At 43.6% G+C, this 25,059-nt stretch overlaps 1 protein-coding gene across 3 annotated transcripts in view; it reads right to left on the bottom strand.

Annotated features, from left to right (window-relative positions):
* Nucleotides 1-25,059, bottom strand: part of gse1b (Gse1 coiled-coil protein b) — a 111,090-nt gene that overhangs the window by 15,094 nt on the left and 70,937 nt on the right. The window contains exon 1 of one of the 3 annotated variants that reach the window (XM_079554951.1): nt 11,337-11,565. The exons of the other annotated variants lie outside the window; for them this stretch is intronic. The gene's annotated coding sequence lies outside the window, so the exon portion shown is untranslated. Of the gene's footprint in view, nt 1-11,336; nt 11,566-25,059 lie in introns of those variants that run through there. 3 annotated transcript variants of the gene reach the window in all.

The raw sequence follows: 25,059 nt of genomic DNA, 5'->3' as shown, positions 1-25,059 counted from the left end.
TGGGGTGAATGGGGATTGGTGCTGTGAGGGGCTTTGGTGGTACGCCTCAGGGTCAAAGTTGAGAGGTTATGAGGCCAGGTCAGCCTTTCCTCCCTCAGAAAGCTCCAGCCTGTCTGTCCGTCTGCAAATGATGCCACCCGGCAAGTAAGCATGCTTTAGTTTACAAGATCATTTTATGTAGTAGATTAATTATGTAAAGATTATATAAAAATCTGTTTATGGATCAGCCCAGCACCGTTTCAAGCCACTGTGCCTCCTCTGCATAGCCTAAACCAAAATAAATGGAAGCCCTACGCCCCTACTGAACTCAAAGTCACTGAGGTTTCACTTAAGGCAATGATTTGATGCAACTGTCTGATGGGTGAGTTTCAGATGGCTGTCCTTCCTGTGTGTTGGTGCTTGTGTGTGGTGAAAGGTGACACCACATTGACAGCCCCTCAGTCAGTGGAAGCCCTAAATGCCAGAACGGTGTGTGATAGCACTGCAGTGCACACTTAGCCAAAAGACGTACAAATGAGCGGCTCCGAGGACAGTTTAGGAGCAGACTGGAATAGCTTGTTCACAATAGTGACATTATACATGACAACTGGACACACTATTTGGGGAACACTCAAAAAAACTGCTACAGAGTTATACAGAAAGGAGATCTCCTTAGTGGCACAAATAAATAGTACAATTGGATTAGTAGTATTAGATCTGGATTAACCCAGGAGGCTTTAAAAGATTGTGTTGCCTTTAGTGTACACCAATGACTGCAAAAGAGTCAAACATTTTTACAATATTCTGTGCTCTGCTCTGCTCTGATGCACTCTAAATGAACCCAGCAAAAGGTCAATAAAGGAGTAAATGAGACAGTGTATAGCAGTTGTTGTTTTTTTAAAGTGCCAATTCAGTGAAAAGAAACACATGCTTGAAAGTCAGCTAAAGAGCAAGTTCTCTTACTCCCTGAAGAGAAACTTTTCACAAAGACTAGCTGCTGCAGAGCTATACCACACATATCTAAAGGCTGTAACTCCATACTGTACAAACTCTGCCCAGGGCGACTAACAGAGTGGAGACAGACAAACATGTAATCTGACAGATCCACACAGAGGCACACATCCAGAGACCTGGCAGCCGCTCTGACCCCCCTCAGAGATAAAATGTGTGGCGGAAGTGCCTTACTGCACAAAGGAAAGGAGCCGGCTCAGTCCCCCACCATTGCATGTCCAAGTTAAACCAGGCGCAGCTCACACTGGCGGCCGCGGTCAGGACGCACACCATGGTCCTGCTCTCTGCCCGGTTCTCCTTTTTCCCGCTTGGCTGTCCGCCCTCTCTCTCCCCTTGCTGCCCGCCTGCCGTCCTCTCTCTCGTGCCACAAAGACCGTTTGGAGCTTATCTAACAAAGCAACACACCACACACGCTGCCTATCTCTCTCCGCCTTGTTCTGCCTCTCACTCTCTAAGTGAGAAAACAGAAATTCTTAGCCTAGCAGCTGCTGCGATGTCACATGACCTCAGCCCCCCACCTCACTGGCTCTCCTCACTCTCAACCTATAATTCCTCAGCCATTTGTAGATAACAGACAGAGGCATGCATGTCCTGCCAAGGCGAGCTGGGGAATAGGGGGGGAGGGGAAGCAAGAAGGGGGAGGCAGATCAGGCAGTCGGTCACCACATCTGACCCCATTGCTGGAGCGACAGACAGGCAACGTGTCTCTGTGCTCATGCATGCATGGACAGAAAGGGGAGGTTAAATATGCAAAATGCCCTTCCCTTGTGAAGAAGACAGGAAGGAAGAAGGGCAAGTCCTGACCTGTGTCAAGTAAAGATTGTAAAACCAGAGCCTTAGCTTTACAGCATGTCCATTAATGAACTTGCATTCATTTAAGACAATCAGCCAGTATTCATCCAATCAGTTATAATTACGTCCACTTCTACTTTCTCAGCCCTTCATATCAACGCTGTACTAGGTGTTGTTATCAGGGCGGAGGGTGCTAATGTGTAATAGAGTCTGGGGGCAGAGGATTGTGGGTTTGACTTCCTCTTTGTCCATCCTGTCCATCAGTGCCGGGGTGTGATGAATGCTTTCTTTAGTCATTTCCTCCTTCAGTCACTCGCAACCTTTCACAGAACAGCGGCAGCGAGTGTGCAAATGCGAAGATAAGGACAGCGATTATCTTAGGGAGCTTAGGCCATAAGGTGGCCGGCAAATTGCCAAAGATCATGACATTTTGGCTTGAGAAAACCATTTCACTGCCCAGTGAAGTCCTTCAATGAGTATCTGAACATGCCATAAACAATAGGCAAGTAGCACTGACAAATAAACACTGACAAGCTTTTGTGGTAGTAACTGCAACATATGTGAGCGAGCCCAGAATGAGTGTTTCTTAGGAGTGTTCAGAAGACCTCCACCTTGCCCACATTTACAATATATCCCCAGACTGAGATACTGGGTATATCCAGCAGATGGCACTGTTCACCCGTTAAACAGAGGAAGCCCTCCAGTAATGAAGTAGCATATGTCACTGTCCTTTAATCCTGTGATACACAAAAGAGATTTGAGCTGATACCACTACAAGATAAAGCTATTAAACGGCTTCGAGCTCTAGCAAGGGTTCAACTCTTTGTGAAGGTCTCTAGAATCATGAGGTGCTTCTTTTGGCAGAGCAGATGACGAGTCAAGGGTTAAAGGAATCTGTTACATGCAGAGCTTCCTGGAGCATGCATTTAACTATTTGCATGCTGTTACACCCTGAGGGCAGTCAAAACAAAGCCGAGAGAAAAAAGGAATGTAAATTACAAGAAAACCCAGACACATTCTCTCCCTCTCATACACACACACAAAGCAGATTGACTGTTAAATGGCATATAGTAAACACATAGTTTTAACACCCCACTGTGAGTAAAGCCGATCACAAACTCTACAGTCTCTCACACATACATACACACACACACACACACACACACACACACGCGCACACACACACACACACACACACACACGCACAGCTCCACCCTTGTGCTGAGTGAACTGACTGCAGACACACACAGAGCAAATCCTCTTGGCTCCTGTGTGCCCCGGACAGTACAGAGAGATAATGCAGTGGCAGCTCTAGCGAGTGGTTAATCTTTAACCAGAGAGGGATTTGCCTATCAGCTTGTTAAAACTAGCAGTGCCAAGCTGCTGGCCCATCTATCTGATACTGCTACCAACCTGGCTTGCCTCTGAACATCAACTCTGCTGATGAGCTATAGTTTCCTGGAGCAGCAGAGGCCATAGTTATACCACAGTATATCGCTGCCGTTTCAACAACAAGGCCGTGCCATGACATTGTCTGCCTACTTTAGCAATAAAAATGTCACTGCAATAAACAGATTGGCTCAACATGTGTGGTTTAGCAGGCAACACAGGCCATAATTCTGAAAGGCTCTATACAGCATCCAATTCTCTTAGCAGCAGTGTAGCAGTCCCTGTGGTTCTGTGTTTTGTTCCACTCCTACATAACTGTTACAACATTAAACCGACTCCTTTTGATCTTCGTCTACCGATTTTTTGAACACAGAAAAATGTGTTACAATCTGTGTTTAGCCAGAACCAAAGAGGACAATATACAATTTAAATTATGATACAGTTGTCAACCTTAAAGCCATGTAGAGGTGCGTTAATCAAGCACTTTTGACCTAATGACCTAGAACAGCCCTTCCCAAAGTCCAGCACGTCGCGCCCCCCCCCCCCTGTCAATCCAAAGATCCCACGGGGCCCCCCACGACATCATGAATTTACTCACTTAATCTAATCAAAAGGGTGTTCATCTGTGATCTAAAGAATCACAGAGAAAACAATAGCACAGCAGGATAAACTTGCTTCAGTGGTTCCAGGATTCTCTCACTCAGAGAAGCCAAAACGGTCAGGCACTGAAGTAGGATATTACGATACACAATAGTATCGAGGATCACTTGATGTCACGGAAACCAACTTGAAAAGAAATGGATCTCAGTTTTCCCTTGCTCTAAAAGTCATTTTTAACATATTGTCAATAGCACATGTGTTGACATGAAACTTAAAGCGGCTAGATGCAAGTTGGCCATTTTATACTCACTACTGCCACCTCAGGTCATACTGCATAACTGCACCTTCTATATTAAGCTTGTGCATGACGGCAATTCGTATCCGAAGTAACAACTTTTTCAGTGACAGCGCAGGATTTTAGAGGCAGTTGTGGTGAATAGGTCTGGGCTCATTCTACACCTTAGGACATTGCTGGAACATGTAGGTTGAGGAAAATACATAATTTTAACATTTTTAAACTCTACATAGTCCCTTTAAATGAAACACACTTCTTTTTTTTTCTTCTTTTTTTTCTTTTTCTGTCAAATTGTTTAAATATTACAAAATAGGATACACAGATAAGGAAAAAGAGTAAACACATGTCCTGGTGATGAATATTGAGCCCAAAAATATAGTGTTATCTGTCATTTTTAAGTCAATATAGTCATTATTGATCAACTCCACTGGGTATCGCACAAAAGAAAATGGAGAATAAACGACAAACAAGGTAATAGATATAGGAAAAGGATGAAGCTGAGAACCATTCTGAAAAGTCATAAAATCAAACATCATCATCAAACATAAAGATGACAGATTTCCTGTCTTTGATTTTACAAGTATAATTTGTTATGGGGAAAAACACGCAGTGATGAAAGTCCGTACAGTATGAATGCTGAATTATATTATAAGTTATTACCATTTCCTGTCCGTAGCCCTGTCGTGAGGCCCTGTAACAGAGCCACAGGCCATCTCAGCAGGAGCAAAGTGAGCAGTCCCCCTGTCTCATGACTACCCAGTCTTCAGATGCATGAGAACGCACTTTAATATTGATTTCTAACATCTTTCCTTTCCCTTCTTTTCCCTCCACTCACTGTGTATTCAACACCATCACCACCCACCAGCACCCCCCACCACCACCACGCCGCCCCCCCTTCTCCACCAACCATCCAACCAACCTGCCTGCCAGCAGCTTGCAACAAAAACAGAGACATTTCAAAGGACCAGCCGGCATCTTTCTCCCTCGCCTCACCTTCTCCTCCTTTTTTCTTCACAGCACACACACAAAGAAAAAAAAAAGAAAAAAATCACTGTCTTGAGGGTAGGCACGAGCTGGGGATGATTTCTTGTGCTCTCCTCCTCTTTGCATCCGACTCACCCACCCCAGCAGCGCCATTTCCTTGGCCTGTTAATTACACAGCGCCCGTGTTCGGGGTTGCTGGCTGGGGCTGTTGCGCGTGCGTGTGTTCTCAGAGGCACCAGTATGGGCGTACGACTGCACAGTCTGGTTACAGCCGCCATACTAACGCGCATAAGGGTCTGCTGTCTGTCTCTTGTGTCCTTGTGGTCGTTGCCCCTGAAGTCAAGCTGCTGTCTGTAGGGTCCTGTCCCCTGTAGCCTGGTGCACAAAGGGCATAACCCAGATCAGGTGCACTCCCACTGGGGCAGGAGAACGCAGCCTGCTCAGAAATTAGTGGGACGCAGTAGCGACATCACTTGATGAGTGAACTGAGAAGTGAGACCATACAGATAAAATGGCAAAGTTCACAAAAAATATGGGTTTTACAGTTAGTGAGATGATGTGACTACTGAGACAGGTGACAGCGCGTGAAACTACTGGTTTTGCTCAAAGAAATCGTCTGGTATATGCAAACATTATTGTGTCTTATGGTTTTAGATAATTCAGCGCTGAAAACAACATTGTTCAGGTATTGGTATAGCAACTATCCTTTAAAAACTATGTGAAATTGTTGGTAGCATTGAGATGTAGAGTACAGCAATGAGTCAAATGAGCAGCACATCATAATGTCATAGACCAAAAAAAAAATAAAAAAAATAAAATAAATGCAATTCTGCTTATTATACTAAGCCTTTTGGGAGAGCTTGCCCCATAACAAGCACACAAACAACAACTGACAGACAGACACCCCTATGTGTGCAAACATTTCTTCCTCTCTGAGACCAATCCGCAGAAATGAAATCACTGTTTTGTTGGCTCCCCTGCACTCCCTCATCACTCAGGCCTCTCTCCTGCCTCTATTCTCTTTTCCTCTCTGTGATGTACTCCCGGCTCGGCTGTGGTTGCCTAATTAGCACTCCGAGAGCTCTGCATGGGTCCCACTCCCCCGGCGGCAGCGAAGCACACACATAGCCACATGTGATCGCGGGAGCACCCACTTGACTTTCCACAGAGAGGTCCAGTTGTGGAGTGTTGGCCTGTTGTAGTTGTGTAATTGGGATAATTGGCGTGTGTTCCAGTGTATGTGAGTCGATGTGGGTATGTGGCCTGACTGAAGCACTCGCTTACGGGGTACACTACCTGTAGGATATGAGTAACAAGCTTGTTACCCGTATACAAAATAACATACTCACTGAGTTGGCAAGGTGCTATTTTGTATATGTTTTTTCCTTTTCTTTCAGCGAGACGTGTTTAAAGCAGTACTAAGTAGCTCATGCCCCTAGAGGCCATAAGCGCCACTGTAGGTGTCATAGCATGTTGCGTTTTTTACTCATTAATTGTCCATGAGAGTAAATACTACGCTGACAGAATAGGGAGAAAGGGATATTGTAAATCCAATTATACAATGGCGATCTTCATTTTTCACTCAAACTTGGCAGTAAATACGGTTTAAGTGGCGCTAGCCCGCAGTTAGCTTTGCCCGTTAGCCTGTTAGCTTCTTCTCGTGATTCTATTAGTGTGTATTGGTGCTTCCAACCCAGTGTAAGGAAACTTGCAATTGTGGCTTTCTGGCCAGAGACACCAGGGGGAGATGAAAGACCCTCCAATTATCCTTCTATCAAAACTTGTATTACCCCCAGAGAGACTACGAAAGGATTTATTAAGGTAAACAAGTTACTTAGTACTGCTTTAAGTTTGTGCTTCACATCACATATATGATGGACAGCAAATAAAATGAAACAAATCTAAAGGTTTAAAACTCCTTTAAAAAAGCAACACTATGTTTTAATTTGATTGTCCCCAGTTTTGAAATTAAAGCTTATCTTTTTCCTCTTTCCCTGAAGCTCCACAATAGCAACCACCGCACCAAATGCTCAGTCTCAATCTCCATTCATGTGTGCCTGCAAATGTAATGCTTACGTCTTTAGAGGCACTTAACAGTACAGTCATAACATGGTAGCAGGATGGAAATAGCATGGCAATTTGGTATATCAGCGAATGATGCATTTCACAGCCTTGTTTCAATATTAATACAATGAGAATACCAACTCTGATCCCTGATAATTGACTGCAATAGGTACTTAAGTGCTATATTGTCAGTTTGTTTGTTATTTAACTAAGGTTAATGTAGATACGTATATAGCAAGCTGTGAACATTTTGGTTAGAATAATCACAACAGGCAACATTGAAGCTCTAATAGAAGGGAAACACAAGGTAAAAAAAATGACAAAGATCCTCTGTGGAGGTAATTTCTCCATCTCTGTCTGGAATGTGTATAGTCTGGCAGAATCAGACCTGAGCTGGTGACTCACTCTTTACCAATAGAAATCCCTGTGACTGATAAGGCCTGCACGTTTAGCCCCACTTTTTTCATGAAGACCGTACGCCTAGCAATGTCAATTCTTACCCAACGCTGGTAAATAACGGCTTCTGTCCGCTCAGTGTTTTCTGTTTACTCAACTCGAGGTAACTGTATCTGCTAGAGCTAGCTCAAGAGGGGGAAACACGTATGGGTGGTGTGAAATTTAGATAAGAGTCACTTGTCAGTATGCATGTATGAACTAGCCGTTGCATGTTGCCATTAACAGTGAACTTCAAGCATTTAGTGCCTTGTTCCAGGTAGATTTTTTTTTATAGAAGCATATCATTTGGAGGTCTAAACAACAGCCTACAGTTTGAGAACAGCTTTACTGTAATTTTAGGTAAAAGGTAGCTTTAGTTCTGAACACCAAAGAGCTCCTTTTTCAGGCCCTCGTGGCAAAAACAAAGACATTGCCGATATGACAATCAGCTGATAGAAGCAGCCAGACATGGTAAAAGAGTGAGATGATAATCTGAAAGAACAGATGAGCTCTATGTTGAACAGATGCCTTTTAGCACAATGTTGGGTTATATTGTGAAAGTGTGACAGGATAACGCGCAAACACAAGAAACACAGCGAATCGGGTAATGCGAAACCACTCAATGGGCACAGCAGCAGCACTTGTGGTTCAGGAAGAGCAATAGTCAAGTGCAGCCCGCATCTCTACTCCGTGTGTGATTCTCTTATCGGCAGCTCTCATGTGCCTGGTTTGTGTTTGCCTGGCTGCTGTTTATCAGGCCTGGGGGTATGACAATGATGGCAGCACACATCAACTGGAGATATCTGTGCAGCAGGGTTTAGTGCGGTAAATGTAGCGAGAATGACTTCTGTGAATGGGTTTATTCAGCAGTGGCCTCTTTGACAAAATGTTGTAATGATACAGCTGTGCTCCGTGATGGTAATACAAAGAGCAGGAGGGCAAATTGAGCCGAACATTCAGACTGCATAAAAAAGAATTTGGGAACACACGCTGATGTGCACGGGTATTGTTGGTTATAATCATATTTAACTTGCTAAATACTGTGGATGTAAGTATTGTTCATGATACCTTATTTGCAAAACACTATCATCAATTTGGGAGGGCAGATCAGTATATATCTGATTATTCGGTGAGGAAATATACATGTGAATTTATGTCTTCCACCTTTAAGAAAGCACATGAAGCTCTTCTGCGTGCACACACACACAATGAGGGGGAAACAATGACACATTTTCTGTAACAGCTAATCTAATTGGCAGTATCTATTTCTTCACAGACTCACAGGGCAGGTTAGGTGTGCCTTCAGGGCGTAAGCAAACATGCGCCGTTTAAATAGTAGAAGTCAGTGCAACACCAAACGCAGGAAGTGCTCGACACTACGGACAACTTCTTTTACAACTTCTTCCACACAGCTCTGGCCCTGACAGCACGCTCGTCTGTGTTTCCGGAGATTGGCTTTCTCACAGATAAAGCTTTTATGACTTGTTTGTTCAGCTGTCTTTGCCTGTCATCCCATTTACAGGTTAGCGTTACTCCCAGAGCTTACATTCTACAGGAGATTTTGATGGCCACCGCAGCTCCAAAGGGGAAGGCTGTCGACCGAATGTTGTTTTTTCTCTGTAGGTGTTTGCTTGTTTGGGGGAGAGGCAAGAGCAAGTGCAAAGTGGCAGGGCAAGAAAGCGGTGGCTGAAGAGAAGAAAGGAAACTTGTGGGTTTCCGTCCGTCACCGGGCAGACCACACAGTAACCCTGCACCAACAAACAAAGAGTGCGCTGTACGCACCCATTTTACACGCCACCTCAGGACATTGTTGTAATGCTAGTCAAATGAGCCTTGCCCAGTCATATGGTCTATCCTCTCTAATAGTGAGCTATGTAAACGATGTATGCAAACGGGGCTTCTTCAGTCAGTGCTATTCAAAGCTATCAATGTGAGCTGTTGATAAGAAAATGCAAAGTGGGTCACCTTTAACTCCAGGCTCCTTGTGTAAACAGTACATGAAGCTGCTCGGGACTCTCCTAATCACTCTCTAAACACAGCCAGGTGCAGTTGCCACAGACAAACTGTCACCAACACTCATTTCAACCCAGCTGCTGCCCCCCCACCCCCCACCCCCCCACAGACACTCACGACACTGCGGGCATCCACAGCATGACAAACAGCAGCTCACCTGAAAATATGCCACCAAAAAGCAGGCAAAAGGATTGATATTGACAACAAACTGGTGGATCATGGTAATAAAGTCTGTCACTTTCATATTTGCAGGGCTCTAGTTTCAGAATGATCAAACAAATAAGCATGGGTGACTCAATTGTACTACAGTCAATAAATGATACACAAAGGAGATTTGCAGCTTCGCCAACATTACATGTTCAAAAACATCTGTTCAAAACAACTAATGTACAAGCTTAATCAAATTTGGGATTATCAACTCAAGTCTGCAGGTCACTGGAAACACAATTTGGACTTTAAGAAACAACTAACACTTGACAATGTTGCCTGAAGTGAACTCTCTTGCTATATTTGTTATAAATATTCAGCAATATTATTGTTAGTGCATGACAACATAATGAACACCCTCAGTAACAGGAATATGAGATCGCCATAGAAGCTCACACAATATACCTAAAACCATCAGTGTCTAAACAATTGTCAACTTGAAAAGTAGCCTATTAAAACAACACTGTGGAAATACAACAAATTGGATATACAATACAGTGTTATGTTACTAGTTAATACTTTGTGGTGAAAGGCAAACTCCAGACATAGGCCTCCTTTAAACAACCAGTACAGATGACGACTTGAAAGAATAACCCTTCTCTACAATTGACAACTTACTGATATAATGTAGAAACAACAAAGAGTGTCTGAAACAAAACAAAGAGCTTCCTGCACACTATCATGCACTTGTGACTAGTTAACAGCATCATCTGCACAGGCCACTATAGCTCCTCACAGCAGATTATTCCACCATCAGCGCGGATTGGGAAGCACAAGCCTGTTGCTTCACTGTTTGGAGAGTGCGTAAAAACACGCGTGCGCCTGTGTTCCACGCTCAAGCAGCAGTTTCACGCGCCTCTGGTTCAACACAAGTGGAAGAGCGAGTGAAGTGGGAAGTGACTCCACACGGTCCACCTGCCACGCGCACGCACGCACGCGCGCGCACACAAACACAAACACCGTGGCCAAAACCTTCACCTGAAGCACCAAATGGTCAACACTAACATGGGTCGCTATTTCGCCCCAGCATTCAGCCAACCAGATTACATTCCAGTCAAACAGCGGCCAATCTACAATTTACCCAAGGCACTCTGTGGGAAACCCTTTACAAGCACTTTACATAGCCTAGTAATCACCGACTTTACTTCATTTGTGATGGGGGAGTCTCGCCTCAATATTTCTCACACTAAATAACACAGAACAAATGTTAACCCGTGTTGATTTGAATAACAAGCGCCTAAAGTGCGGGTAATCTCTGTGTTATTACACACCGTGCCCCTCTTTCTAATGTCTACCCTATGTGTGTCTACCACACACGCGCGCGCGCGCACACACACACACAAATACACACGCGCGCGCACACACACACACACACACACGCACACACACACACTGCGCGCGAATGCGAGGGCTTGAAGGGCTCGCCCCGACCTCTGAAACAAACAGTAGCGTTTCCTTGATATCATAATGACTTCCTCAACAAACCCGCTCCGTATGTTCACCACTTCTTTACACAAACAAGCCTCGGGTTCTTTTTAGAAGCAGATTTACACATCCGGCCACTCACCGCAAATAAGTATGTGCTATTCCAGTGTTTTATGAGTAATCTCCTTTGTGTTAGCAGTTAAAGTGCAAATCCATCTCTCTCTTCGTCGAGAACTCCGCACTTTTGTTGTCACGTAAGAATATCCGACGCCTAGCGTGGCCGCGGGGACGGAGCTCAAGCACAGCGCAGCCGGGGAGAGGAGGAGAAAGGCGGCCGGCTGCTTCTGCTGGGAGCCGGGAGGTGGGGCTTCCTCCTCGACGGGGGCTGGACATACAGAGGCGGAGCGTCAAAGCACCTGCTCACCCCCCCATCACGCCTCCAGTCAACAAGGTTGACCCCTTATTGTTCCCCTAGTGGGATAAAGACTGTCCTATCCGCCTAGGTGGACAGTTGGCTTCCCAACCACAGAGTGGCACGTTCCCCCACAGGTTCAATGCAATCATTTGTTTATCTACAGAATGACTACGCTACTGACTAGAGAGCACAGACAGGCACAAACCAGAGCCATGCATTTTTAATGTTGACACCAAAACAGCAACATTTTGCAGAAGAGCGAGTCTCTAAGATAACACTAATAAATAAATGGCTAAATAACCAGGTTACATTGGCTCCAGTTTTACAGATTGAGTGATTATCGGTTCCGTGAAAGTTTTACGGGCTCTGAGAGTTCATATTTATTGTGACAGATTAATTGGTTGCAAATCATGGGCAAATGTATAGCTCTACAGTCCGCACTAATTAAATATCATAGGTATACAAAAGAAGCTGTAATTTCACCAAACGTCCACAAGAGGGCAGCCAAATTCATCAGTAGACTGAGATGACAACCTCTATCCCTGCATGGATTATCAATGGTTTTATTGTGGATTAGATCCCAGCCAATGCACACACTGTAAAATCAAAGGGCTGCCTGAGCGCACTGAAGACAGGGTGTTCTCACAAAGCCAACAATGAAGATCAGGATTAAGCAGGTGACGGCTGAGGAGGAAGTGGGATCGGGTCCATTCTAAATACTGGTGTAAATGTCGAATTGCTCATGTTCTGGTTCAAACGCATGTAATTCACTGCTATTCTGCCTACAAAACGCGTCTGCTTATCTAACATCCACAGTGACATGTGTGAGCAGTCTGAGGTGAACCATGCACGTCTTGTCTTTCATCCAAGCGATCGTGTATCTGTCACCTCTACTTGACCTGCGACCGAAAGTGAGAGGGAGCAGCCAGGTAGACATGGGATCCTGCCTAACCATGCAGCACTGAGATACAGCCTTTGATCTGCCTGCTGCCTGTTCACATGCCACCCCCAGGACACCACACACGCTCCATGCCTGATTATTTTACACATAGGGCTTTACAACCGCTTTTACTCATCAATTAGCACTTTCAAATGTTTAAGGAACACATTGCCAATTACTCACACCAGTTATAATGATGACACATTCATTAGACAACAACACACTTTCCCCCCCCCATAACTTTCTAAAATTCACAGAGAGTCCTGTAAATGTATTATGTACTTCACAACTATGGCCTTTAAAGGGAAGTACTTTTGATTGATTTAATGTGTGTTATAGGCCAGGGAATATGAAAGGACTGATGCAAAGTGAAAGGCAGTGAACGGGGAAGTGTTGTGTGGGGTTGATTGCTGGTAGTGGTGAAACTGTCTGACGGATATGACTGTAAGTGGGGGCTTAAGACTGGAAGTGTAGAGCACTGTGACATTGTTGTGATACTGTTTATGTGCAGAATGGGCATTGCTAATTTTTGTATCCAGGGGCAACAGATGAAAACTATACATTTAGCTATAATCAGGTACAGTGCATCACTGTCTCTATGCGCTTAATGTCTCCGTATACTAAAATAAAGATCACTTAAATAAAGATTACTTTTAATTTAAAGTGCACACATTCAGCATTCATTCAGCTTCACTGGCACAAGGTATTGCTATGAAAATGTCATATGATCAAAGGGAGGAGGGAGAAATATAAACTCTTAGTATGAGGAACATTACGATATAAATGAACATAAGGTGAACAAAGTCTCTTAAGATGCTGAAATTCCATAATTAACTTCCTCTAACTGCCCGGCTCACGGTCTAATGAGTGATCAATGAAAAAGAGTGAAACAGTGTTTGTACAGTCATTTGTGCAAAGCTTCAAACACATTTCCGAGCTGATGATTGTGAATTCATCCTGATCCCGTTGCTTCTTGTCTGTGCTACTCTCCAGCCCCCATTTCTCTCTGTCTCTGAGCAGCGGACCTGGCCTTAGGCATCGTTAGCTTAATTTAATAAAGGGGCTTAAGCTTTTGAGAGGCTTTTGAAGGATCTCGCTGCTGTTACATTCATTACAATCTATCAGCCACCGGAGACACAGCCGAGTTGCAGGGCTAAAGAGGAGAGCAGCGCTTCTCATTTAATAGATCTGATTATTACATATAGGTAGTGTCAGTCTTATTATGAAACACTATGTGCACTGCTGTGAGCAGGAGGTAATAAATAGAGCACATGACACATGAATGAAGCATGTTTCTTTTTCTCTGGATACATGCAAAGGGTGATTGTGCTTCAGTATTGTAATTATAAGAGCTGCACAGTGGCTGAAAGGTTAGCGTGCTTGCCTCAAAGAAAGAAGGTCCCGGGTTTCAATCCTAGTTTGCATGTTCTCACGGCACCTGGAAGAGTTTCCTTCAACCCAAAACATGCACATCATACTCCTTACTTGTACTTGTTGTACAATTGTAAAATGACAAATAAAGAACTTTACTTTATCATGAACTATAGGCTTGTTATTGTTGTTTACTGTGACAGTTGTGAAGTTGTGAAACATGCTTTTAACTCCTCCATTTGAACAAGTGGAATGTTAGAAATGCATTAGGAAAGTTCTGAGTTTGGAACTTTATATGTGAAAAAAAAAAAAAAGACCTTTCAATGACCCAGTGGCGTAATGGCGCCTTTGCGTAGGATGCTCCAGGATTCATTGTTTTTAGAGTTTTTTGGTTGTCACTGCTGATGGACACGGGTCACCAGAAACCCTACAAAACAATTGATCCTGGAGCATTGTAGAGGCTACTGTGATCAAAAATAAAGGTGCTATGTTAACTACCCATAAAACCGCCGCGTCACTAGAAGGTCAACTAAGCACAAATATATATTTTTTCTTCACATAAAGAGTTCCATTATGCACCTTTGAAGGTTAAGGTGTACTTCATTGTAGGTAAATTCGTCCTCTGCATTTGAATCATCCTCCCACCCATGCTTGTTGTGTTCACCTCTTCTTAAGCGTAATGATAATGAGTGAAATACTGTCCCTGACTGGGCTTAAGCCTAAACTCTCTGAATGTAAGGCTGTCAGGTCCTCTCTACAGCCACTTACTTAGTGCTCAGCCACTTACAAATGCAGTGTTGTGTTTTCTTGCTGCTGTTGTGTCCAAGACCTTGAATAAACGTTGGACAGATTAAATGCCGCCTGTGAAGTAAGCTCATATTTACTCAACACAGCTGTAAATATGCCACTTATCTGCTCTGCCTTATTTGCATAGAGGCCATATGGTATAGACATGCAGCTTCACTATAAAACAGGGCAAAGGCCGCTGAGAATATAACAGGCACATAAAAACACACACTGTAAAGGAGAAATGGTATTGTTGCTTCCTGCTAATACGCTTGTGTATGCATGCGTGTTAGCGACAGGGGGTGTTGGCGGGGACTATTAACAGACATGGTGGTAATAGGCCGGGGGAGCCAGGATGTGTCTGAGCCACTGACCTGCCCATTAGCTTTCTCCACTCTGCTAAGCCCTCACATCGATCACACAGCCACATATCATTGATCTGGAAAACCAGGCACGAGCACACTACTTAGACTGTGTCTCTCACGCCTCCCGCTTTCTCATATGTGGAGAAAGAGACAGACAGGTATACTTCTTCTTTCAAACCGCAAAGGCAGCAATTAACTCGGTAACATAATGTCTTCCACAAACATGCAGGCTGTGTCCATGTGGTACTATTGTGTATCATTCATTCTGACCCATCAGTAAAGATCACTCGCGCACAAGTATGTTCTGAAAGGCAAGTACTGCTCATATTTCAGCCTTCTCCCGTGTGTTTAAACACCTGAGCATGTTTCAAATGTGCACCATGAGCTGATTATGTATTTTAAAAGTTACTCGCATCTTTAAAGGCAATTGCAATAAATCTAATTTCTTCTTCTATAATGATGCATCCTTAATATGCAGTTAATTACTCATACCAGAGCATTTAAAGGCCTGCTGTTGTATCATTGCTCACATTATTCAAATGCATTCCACCTATCCACCTCTCTGCTGTGACATAATTAACAATGTACACTCTTCCATTAGCCATGCAGGCTGTAGCTAATCGTAAGCTGTCAGTGCCAATGATCAGACCTCACAGCCTGTACAATTGTGCGCTTAATCTTTATTCTCTTTTGTCATTTTAATTCAGAGGCTGTTACAAATAGAGTTAGGGCTGCATAACTAGTTACAATTGAATTGAGATTTGAATTTTGAATAGTTGCAATTAGCGAATAGCAAAGTCTGCAGTCGTATAGCCTTTACAAAAAACCCTGTTGTTACGACACTTTACATTCAGTGCTCATTTTAAGCGGAAACACGCGACTCTCTTGACTTGGCAAATACAGCACGGCTCCAAATAAAACCTATAGGATTTTGGACTTGACGACAGTTTGAAAAAGAATACACAAGTTTCTTCATCAAACAGATGGCTTAGACAATGTTCGCCAAACCAATTATTTTTCTAATTATGACTTAACAGCATAACCCCCCACACAACAATGGCAGAGTATTAAAAAAAAGGTGATTAAGGGGTTATGCAAATCTAAACAATGTAATTACAGCAACAGTGCGGTTAACAGTGGCGCAGGACCAGTATTGTCCAAATTGAGGATTATAGCCAAAATGTTTTTATTTTCCACACACCACAACGGTCAATGTGTATGAAAAACAGAAGCGAGAGAGAGAGCGGCAGGGTGAGTCCAAGCCCATGCTAATAGGGTAATTGCATTGATTTCCATTTAGCCGCAGTCTCTGATGTTATTTACAGCATTTAGCCCAACAAACAAAAGGCCTCCCTCTCTTATCCCACTCCGCTTTTAAACAGCTATGACATGCTGATAAGCCCTTTTCCTCGACCCACTCTACTCTCTCAGCCTTTTCACAATTGCCAAAACAGCCAAATACATTATTAGTCCATTAATAGCGGTCATACTAACACACCTCTCCACCCCTCCCCGTCCCTTTCAATCTAGTGTGGACGCCACTCCCTCCGTGGCGCTCACAGCCTGCTGGCACAAAGACTGAGCAGCTTTGAAGAGGCCTTGTTAAACCAGCCAGCCTGAGATGTGCCTGCATTGGTCGAGTGAGAGCAAGGGGTGGGAAGTCTTTGTTCAAGGGGACAAAATGTCAAGGCCTTACAAGCATTCAAGTTAAATTATGCTTAGCAGTCAGGGCAGTGAGCGTGCACTCAAAAGGCTGGGGCAATGTGTTTACTGCTTGTGTTTGGCTCAGCTGCATAATATCTATTGTCATAGGATTGTGCTGCCGGTGTGAATGAGATAAATAATACACAGCCATATTGATCAAAGAGAGTCAACAAGTTCAGGAGCAAATCTCTCCATGGGTGTTTTCAATGGAAGCTTCGTCTCAGGTATTTCCACTGAGTATGTGTGGGGCAGTGATTAGCATGCAGCTGACAGTCTTATATTAGTACTATATTAATGTGGTGGTCACGTTCGGGACACAGACAGACTGCATTAAGCTCATCATCACTCATGCACACACATCAAGGATTCAGAAAGACCTAACCCAGTCAGAGAGCGAAAGGAGACATGAGGATTTTGTGTTCACTGAGTTTACTTTTGCGATGCGCGACAGGCCACAAGGTCGCCACACATGAAGAGAACAATATCGGTAGGAGTGTTTTGTACATCTAAGAAGGACATATGTGCTCAGCGAGATGAGAAGAGCATCCTCACATGACTCATCTCATTCACAGCCAAAGACAGTGTGGGCGGCATGGTGGTGTGCTATTAACACAACTGAGACACTAGAGTGTAAGTCTATGTGTTATACATACATATACATGCAACATATGCCACTTCGCTGCATCCAAAGCACCATATAGTGCTGCTAGTTCCCACTCCTGTGAGCGCTGTCCAAACATAGTTACCATAGCAGGTGCAGAGTTTTGTTAGACCTTAAGACGGAGGCGATATCGGTTGGAGACTGTGTAAAAAGAATAATAGTTGTTTGCAAGAAGAGGAGATGAAAACATTTTTAAAATTCATTGTCAGAAATGTATGTCTATGTCTTCGTGAGAATTGTTATATTGTATTCAATCAGAAAATCTATAGAGAGAATAACCACTTTGGCCCTAGAGTTAGTCAAAAACAGCTCCTGTACTTTGCTTTTCTGACTCAGTTAAATAGTGAAGCATTGAAGAGTTGTAGAGAACACAGTATGTCAGGAAAAAAATAGGTCAACCATTACACAAACTTACAATGGAATCAATAAATTGGCATCTTAATTTCAGAAATTCGTAGTTTGTATGAAAAATAATGAACTGACAAGGAAGAGGATACAGTGTACATAAAATAAGCTTCATGCTGATCCGGGAAACACACGACACATGAAGATATCACAAAGCAGACGCTCTCAGCTCAGGCAGTAAAAGAAGAGGGTGGGAAGGAGAAGGGATTTGGGCTTCATCTGCAGACGAACATGCCGTCTCCTCCTCCCTGTTAGCACAGAGTCCCCAGCTTCACTTTACCTCTAATTGCCAATTCAGCCTGCTTTTCAGCCGCGTCAGCCTCTTCTGAAATCACCCACTGTGGACTGTGGACAACTGTCTTTGTGAGGACCGGGGCTTGGTGTCAATAACAATCTTTACATTCACAAGCAACATAAGCTATGGCTATGAACATTAGAAACAGAATACTGGAGCCAGGCACACACTTCACACTTCCCGAGCACACTCTACCCGCCCGCAGATGGTGAGTGTTTAAAGCCAGCCAGGGAAAGGCGATGCATGTCAGTGACTGTGTGTGCGTGTGCGTCTCCAAAATGTATGACTGCATGAAGCCTGTGAGAGCATGAGGTCTCACCTGGGGCACGAGAAATGAACACGGGCAATTTTGACTCCGTTGATTTTGATTTTCGGTGGTAACATGACCATCTGCTAACGAGCCTGGTCCACCGCGGGAAGGGAAGCGAGATGCAGGCTCCTCTGAAATCACTCCTCTCGGCTGCACAGTGAGAGGCACAGATAACACCTCAAGGCCATGGTGTTGCTGCCAGCCTTTAAACCGTTCTGTATCCGTCTGCCTCGCTCCCTCCGTGGTGTTCGTGATGAAAGAGGAGAGGCAGATCAGAGGGAAAAAAACACCCAAGCTCCAAGACTCACATCCACGGCCAAGGCTAAATCCAGGGGCACCGTGTCACTGGCCTTCCATTTCCCACCTACAGCACGGTCCAAGCGAAGAGAGGAGCCGGGGCTATCCGGGAAGAGAGTCTGTACTTGTAAACTATTGAGCGCAAGCAAATTGTATTGATTTGAAAAAAGCTTTTGTATCAGAGAGAAGATCAATACAGTCTGTGTGCAAAGATACAGATGGGCTCCACTGGGCTGTTACAAACCTTTTCTGACAGCGACTTAACAAGGGCAATGGCCTTTGGCTCCTGCATCTGCTTCACTATTAACAGCCAGAATCGCATATCGAAAAACACACAAGCTTTCAGAGCGCTGTTTGAAACATCGGACAGTTGAATATAGACAATGAAAACCAAGGTCAAATTCACTGAAATGCCGGCAGACTCCAAGGGATTGTTGTCTATTGTTGCCTGATCAGTGTAACAACATTACAGATTTTGCATTAGTATAAATTGTCCAAAAGAGTTATTAATAGGTAATTTGATACAAGAACGCTCCCCTTGTGTGGTGTAAGCCTACACTCCCACTGAAATCCTTTAAGTGTTTTGTTTGCAGCAAATAATAGGAAAAGAGGGAGGAAGTGAAGGGAATACACTGATCTAATTAGCAGCTAGTTAGCAGCAAAACAGTTGCAGCCAATTAGGGGGTGTGTTGTAGCGCATGTAGCGAGAGGTTTGAACGTTATCTTAATTATAAAGGCTGTTCCTAGCAGGCAGTAACCCACTCTCGGATCATCTGACTGTTAGATTTATGCAAACGTTAACGCGGCGGCACGTGTTTGTTTTTGGACTAAGGGCAAGTTAAAGAAAAGTGTGTGAGCGGTGTTGTCCACCACTGTTTTCCTCCAGTGTAACAGGCCACGCAGACTTCGACTCCTCATTAATATCCCGAATCTTTCAGAGGTCTCATTGCAGAAGCTCAGTGCATAGGCCACACACTCACACACTCACACACACACACACACACACACACACACGAATGTTCGGTTTGCGCTCTCTGTCTCCCCTCTTGTTGGCAGATTGGCCCCCGTCGGCAGGTGCACGCCCCAATGGCAGTCAAAGTGCCAACCTGTCCTCCATATGCCCGCACGCCTGCTGCCAGCTTACTTCTACATTCCCTACCAGGATTCAGCTGGCCAACCGCTCCCCGAATCTGCTCCCACTCACTCAACCCGTCCATCCCCTATGCCCTCCCTCTTTTTCACCATGCCGCCTTCTTTTTCTTCCTCCATTTTTGCATATACCGAGAAAGGAGAATAATGTGCATGTACAACTGCTCAATGAGAAGAAACACAAATAAAAAGAGAATCAAAACCATAACAAACAATTGTACTATAGCATACACTTTGTTACATCATAAAGTCTACACCTCAGGACTTTCGCAGTACGCTCAAACGCAGACCAGGGGAAGGGTGCATCAATCAGCAGTGGAGGGTAGCGATGACTTGCGTGCCAAATGCATACATCATCCTTCAAGCCTCTTGTTTAAGTTTGATCACCCGTATCAAAGCTAACATGAGGAACACTGTGCACAATCAATCACGTTTGAATCAAAATTGCAGTTTGAACGGTTGCGATTAGCAAATCATTCCGGCTGTAGAGGTGAGGCTAATGCATATGAACACCTGCAACACGCACAAGCACATCTCACTCATCTTGGCCCCAGAAGGAACCCTATTGTGCATGTTTTTAGTGGGGGTACTAGAGCACACGGAGGAAACCTACACAGATGCACAGAAGAGAACATGCACACTCCACATATAAAGGCCACAGAATCAATCCCGGGACCTTCTTACTGAGGGGATGTCAAGATTAACCAGTTTTACGATTACCGCTGGTTATTAAAGCTCGTGATAGATTCGTCGAGAACCCACGAAAAAGCGCTGTCCCGTCTCATGAGCCGTAACGCATGCATATGTGTGAGTGCCAAACGGTGCCACTCTTCGGGAGATGCTGAAGAAACAGCATCCACTCTGCAGCAGGTTCAATAACCCAGAGCAACAGATGTATAGTGTCATATTATAGAAGATCTGTTGAAAATATTCACACCATTTTGCTTCCTTTAGATATGGCTAAAAAAATAATATCAACCAATCACCAACCAATTCAGTTTTATTCCATCATCATTTTATTGTAGACAGCACATCAAGTCCATTGTTGAACCGAAAATCAACATAAATTTCAGAGTACTAATTGAGAGTGTGGCCTCTTAATCCAACCATGATATTTATAGCACACCAAGTCACTATGTCATTTCCCCTGCCTCCACATGCACAAATTAGCTTTGAGGCACAAAGTTCAATAAGTATCTTTCAACTGAGTTCATAATTATTTGACTAGAGCCAAACCACTGTCTGTATAATGCACAGAGTGATGAATAGACAGGAGATACAGACATGAGCAGGAGAGAGAAATATAGAGAAACACCCAGCTGTGTGCAAATGAGAGAGACCTTGCCTGAAGTCATCTCCAGTCTTTTTAACCAGACGTGATGAGCTCTCATCATTCTCCTAATCTACTTTCCCATGATTCATTCCTACTTCCTATGTGCCGAGAGCTGCTGTTTGGCACCAATCACACACACGGACTCATAAAAAACAAGCCTGCCCGCACAGACCACACGACTCTCTGAATAAAGTGCGCAGAGGTTATCCATTAATTCACCCTGTTGAAATTCCTAACAAGGATAATTGAAAGCACGAGGCCCCTTGATGTAGTCATCATTCTTATTAAGAAACAGACGTTATTACACATGGGAGAAAACTAAGACCACTGTGACAAGCCTAATCAGAGTAAAATGCTAAATTCCTATGTGTAATGACAGTAAATATAAATAATCAGGATTTAGAACGAGTACAATATATATATTTTCATTGTCATTTTATACAATGATATTTTATGACAGCCCTATTTCACTGTAGTTAACTGAGCGCACACAGATGGATCAATGCAGCATTACAAAGGGCAAGTGCAGATTGTAAAGACAGTACTGTTCTCCAATATGAGATCAGAAATGCTAAACAGATTAAAGGAGAGGAGACTAAAGTTGAGCAAATTGCATTTTGTTGATTTTCTGTCTTACATGGAGTTGCTTTGAAGGCTTAGCTCAGACACCCTATTGACTAATGCAAAGCTATAGTTTAAAAGTGCATTATGCAACTTTTTAGGCAGCAGCTGTGTGAGTGGTCCATAGAGCGCCTTCACTTTATATCATGCTGGTTTATACAACACTCCAATTGTTTTGTTGGTTTTCTGTTGAGAGGGTGTATCAACAGTGAAAACCTTCCAAACAATTGACCCTGGAGCGTCTTAGAGATCACTGTGATGGAAAGTAAAGGCGCCATGCTCACAACTCATGCAGCTGCTGAGTCACAAGGTCAAATACACACATATATATATATCGATCTTTTTTTGTATAGAAAGTTGCATAATGCATCTTTAAAAGAATTCACCAACCTCCCAATAAATGTATTCCCCAGAAACATGCATCAAAATACTTTACTAAAGGATGCAAAAGGGCACTTCCAAATCCTCTCTAAGGTGTAGCAATTGTTCAATTCTCTACCTCATAAATCTCTGGTTCCACTAACAATTCCCTCAGTGAAGTAGCCTATATGTGAGGATTAACTAGCCTCTACATATAACCTGTGATGCATTTGTGCTACACCTTTCGGCCAGGAAACATTTAAAATAAATTCCAGCAGAGAAGGTTTTAAGAATACCTTTAATTGTGAATAAACAAAGCCATGATAAATGCTTTTTCTCATGACTCTCTCCAGCAGGTTCTCAGACAGGAAGGATGTGGGTACAGTGCAGCTGAACCACTGCAAACCTCCTAAAGAGGGTCAGTTGCACATTTCCTGTCTTGTTTTGTCTTTGTGAGGGCCTGGACACATTCTTGTTTCAGTTTCCAAACCTGAAAGGCTTTATGTAACCAATCAAGAGACATGTATCCCATATAAATGTATTTAATATGGCATAATTTCATTTGTTAGCAATCAATCAAAGGTGTTTGTTTTTCAAGGTAAGGGTATAATATGCTTCAGAACAGCAGCATACAACCTTTACCCCTCCCTAATTCATTATGCATGCATGGACATAGAAACCTACAGTACATCTCTGTCTGCTCTTTCTTTTTAGTCAGCATACATGCATCATATTACACATTATGCTGTGTACAACATAAAGCCAGTGTGGCTGCTGTATCAACAGTTCTGTAGCTGCCCTGTTTTCTTTCCCTCAGGCTAGAATCAATACAGGCCTGCCACCTTAAATAGATCATATAAAAGCAACACCAAAACACCCCTGGCCTTTTCTCATCATCTTATTACATCTAATAAATGAAGCAAACAATCTCAAGGAGCGCTTGATTACAGCCTGTGCCTTTCCTTAATGCACGGTCAGCTTATGGACACCTCATAAACCAATCGGTGCAGTTTGAGGAGCCCAGAATGTAAACTAATACATGCTGTGAGTGTCTGTGTGTAGCGACGTGAGAAATATGCTCATTCATTTGAACCCAGAGCCATGAGATGCAGGCAGAGTTTAATTAGGATTCTCTGTAGTCTAATTTGATTAGTGGAAGGCAAAGGAAAATGAAGGCAATTAGAGCTTGCTATTTCTACTGCTGGAGTAGTGTTTCACAGAGAGGTGACAACATGCATACACTGGCACAAACACAGACACGGCTTACCACTAAATATGTGCCGCAGCTGCACATGATCTTTGCCCCCGCTTCATATGGGGGCAAGTAAGTTCAATGAATTGCCCCACAGAGGCAGAGGTGAGTGTCTGTCATGATGTACTGTGTTTGACAAGCATGACACATTTAGCCGAATGATGCCACTGACAGACAGCAAAGTGGACGTTTAACGTCCAAGCATTTTAACTATGTCAGAACCACATGGCAGCTCACATATGGAGCATAATGCTTCAGCAAAGAAAATATCCTACTGGAAATAGAAGGGAGGAGGTGTCCTCCTCGTTCATAAATCATATCTGTGTTACACAACCAAAGGCACTCCATTACTCCTTGCACCTGTCACACACATGATGCCACAGCAGTTTTCTAAAAAGGGTCAAGTCACAAGTACAAGGCGTCTAGATTAACTCTAACAGTTTAAGAGTAATGTACTGTACAACTGTTAATCAGTTTTTATATATGTCTGTCAGGTGAGATCTTTTTTTTTTTTTTTTGATTGCCAAAAGAATATTTATACATGTATCTGTTTAATTAAAGTAATCCCTTATATGCATACATTTTAAAACACCATGTTGACCACCATGCATAAAGCGTCGTTTTGTTATGTCTTTTACTTGTAATTAAAAGGGAAGTTGCCATTTTGAAATGTGAGTCTTCTAACTAGTGAAATATCTATTTGTAGACTGTATTATTATTTATGTTGTGTTAAGAGACTAAGAATTGCATCCAATTAAGTTTGTCATAGCAGTGATCACAGAGCAATGTGTGTGTGTATTTTGGGTGGCTGTTGCCAGTGGCTTTGATCCAGGCTGGACTAGTGACCACAGGTGCCGGGGGTTGTGCTTTAACAGCTCTGGGTTTATGAGCAGGCTAACGGGGGCAGCCAGTCTGACGCGGCACGCCTGACCTTTACGGCCATGACCGGGTCAGTGGCACCTGTGGCCCAGAACACATGCCACACAGAGAGCAGCGTGAGGCTTTTAGAGAAGGGGATGGGTATGCTGCGAGAGGCAAGAGGGACAGGAGTGAGTGAGCTGGCAGTCCATCATCGTGACTGCTTTACGGCTGCTACTGGCATCTAATGACAGAGCTGTCATGGAGTGGGAGGGATAGAGGGATAGAGGGCCAGAGCAGTGAAGGAGGGGTAAAACAGATAAATGGTTACAATGATAGAGCGGGATAAAAGCACAGAAGGAGGAGGGGAGCGACAGCAGCAAGAGGTGACACTTACAGCACATCAAAAGAGAAGAAGATGCAGCAGGAGATTTAGAGCAATTGATCCAGGTAGATGCTCTTAACCAGTGAGGGGCAGAGAGAGAAATATTGTTCTTAATTGGATATAATGATCGAGCCACTGCACAGATAATCTTTATATACAGCGCTGCCTCGTTGGCTGGTGCTCAGATTGAGGCCGCGCTCTGGTTTCCAGGAGGTCTAACGGTTCCTCACAAGAGCAAATGGATACGTAATGTTCCTACACTTACTCCTTCTTCTGTGGCCTTAATGGAGATAACTAGCAATGATCACAGTAGTGAGGCATATTGATCACAAGGTCTATTTTAATGGTTTAATGGTTT

The sequence above is a fragment of the Gobius niger genome, assembly GCF_951799975.1.
Source record: "Gobius niger genome assembly, chromosome: 4".
NCBI classification, from domain to species: Eukaryota; Metazoa; Chordata; class Actinopteri; order Gobiiformes; family Gobiidae; genus Gobius; species Gobius niger.
The sequence above is the reverse complement of the archived record's forward strand: the minus strand, read 5'-3'. Positions and strand labels throughout refer to the sequence as shown.